Below are 2,342 nucleotides of genomic sequence, written 5' to 3'. Positions count from 1 at the left end.
CCCCCACAGTACACCCATGCCTGTGTCACCCAGCTCATGGGTTCCCCAGATTTTTATGTTCCCTCTGTCCCTCTGGTACTACAATCCTTATGTTCCCCAGTAACCATATCCTCTGGTACATACATTCCAACCAATTTTCCAGTCCCTATATTCCCACTRGGGCACCCATATGTTCCCTGATACCTATATTCCCTGGATCCCAGCGTTAGTCCTAATAAACCCATCCCCTGCATTTCATGGATCCCACTGTTTTCACCACTACACATATCCTTATGATCCCTGGTTCTAACGTTTCCCTGATCCCAATGTTCTCCTCACTACACCCATCCCTATGTTTCCTGGTACCGATGTTCCTCTAGATCCAAATTTCCTCCCCCTTACCCATWTCACCATGTTCCCCTGTTACTATGTCCCATGGATCCCATTGTTCTTACCTAAACATATCCTAATGATCTCTGGTACCTATGTTCCCTGGATCCCAGCGTTCGTCCTAATAAACCCATCCCCTATGTTTCATGGATCCCAATGTTCTCCCCATTACACCTATCCCTATGTTCCCTGGTTCCCAGCGTTCTTCCTAATGAACTCATCTCTATTTTTCCTGGTACCTATGCTCCATGGATCCCACTGTTCTCACCACTACACCTATCCCTTTGGTCCTCGGTTTCTGTATTCCCTGGATCCCAGTGTTCTCTCCAATAAACCCATCTGTACATTCCCCCCTGGGACACTAATTTACCCCAATACATTTTAATCTTCCCCTCAGACACTCATCCCTATGTTCTCTGGTATCTATGTTCCCAGGTCCTCAATGTTCTCCCTAATACACCTATCCCTTTGTTTTCAAATATAAAGCCTACCCTGTAAYTATTTTTTAAAACAATTTTTGAAGGGAGATCCAAACATTTTAACTCAGAGAGAACATTTGGACTCATACTTTAAGCACTATTAGACTTCAYAAGATTGCAGGAGATTGTGCAAAACATTCTTTTCAAGACTTGATCGTAGCGACTACTCCCTGATTTCTCAGGCATGAATGGCAGTGGACGATATGCATGACTTCATGCTTGGTATTTTTTATTTAAAATATGGTTTCATCCTTATTTTGTTATTTGCAACCCTGCTAGTGCTAAATTGTCACAGGAGGGGTGAAAAAAGAACAATAATACCAATTTTAGTAAGTCTAACTTTCATTACATTACATCTCATTTCATCATTTTGCTGATGTWTTTCTCCAGATTTATAAGTGAGAAAGCGTATTGAAGCTTCATCACAACAAAACAACTTATCCGACACAAGAAATTCTAAATATACTGAAGTCTGTCTGTACCGGTGAAGCAGGAAAGTAACATTAATACAGGTTAGCCATGATGTTGTGTTACAGCTGAAAGATGAGTCTTCTTCAGAACAGTTCCTCCTCATGACCTCATAATGGATTTTTGTCAGAGATGTGGAAAACATCACAGTACCACATATTGTGAAAATCTGTGTAGTTTATGCACAGTTAATGCAAATCTTTGGCAGTCAATCTAATAAAGTGGATATCCTGCAGGGTTTTGTGTTTTCCCAGCRTGTTTGCTACAGTGGAGGAATATAAAGTATCAGGATCACTCAGGCTGCTGAAGCTTCTTATATTGTCAGAGAAACTCTGTGATTTATCACCAACAACCTCTCCCAGAGGAAGTCTACAGGAAATTTAACTCATAACTCAGTGGCCACAATGACAAGATGTTTGGAGGAGTCAAAGTGATGTATTCAAACCTACATTAACCAACCATCAAGAATGGTGGTGGTAGAATCATTTTGTTTCTTTGTTTGAGGCAGCTCAGAMTGATGGATCCTGGCAAACAGAGGGAGCAGTTTTATCCACCACTAGGTGCAATGACAGAACCAGAGGGTGGCCATTGGTGGTCACCCCAGATTATACGTCTACTGCCCCAACGACCATCCCAATCATTAAAAAAAAGGAAACTATAAAGTTTTCTCAAGTGATCAGGATGGTTGGTTTACACACATACACACACAGTCAGCTATCTTTATGGGGACCTGGCATTGACTTCCATTAATTTCTACAGCCTAACCCTGRCCACMAACCCTAAAGCTTACCTCACAGGTAYGTAGCTGACCCTAAAACTAACCTAAACTCAATTCATACCCCTTAACCCCCAACCCACCAATGGTGTTTCCCCTCATGGGGACAAGATTCAGGTCGCCATAAGTAGCCTTAGGTCCTCACAAATAAGTGTGTATGCCCAAAAAACTGTCCCATGACGTAGGGAATACCCACCCACCCACCTGCACACACACACACACACACACACACACACACACACACACACACA

The sequence above is a fragment of the Austrofundulus limnaeus genome, unplaced genomic scaffold, assembly GCF_001266775.1.
Source record: "Austrofundulus limnaeus strain Quisiro unplaced genomic scaffold, Austrofundulus_limnaeus-1.0 Scaffold27, whole genome shotgun sequence".
Lineage (NCBI taxonomy): Eukaryota > Metazoa > Chordata > Actinopteri > Cyprinodontiformes > Rivulidae > Austrofundulus > Austrofundulus limnaeus.
This window is presented reverse-complemented; position numbering follows the sequence as displayed.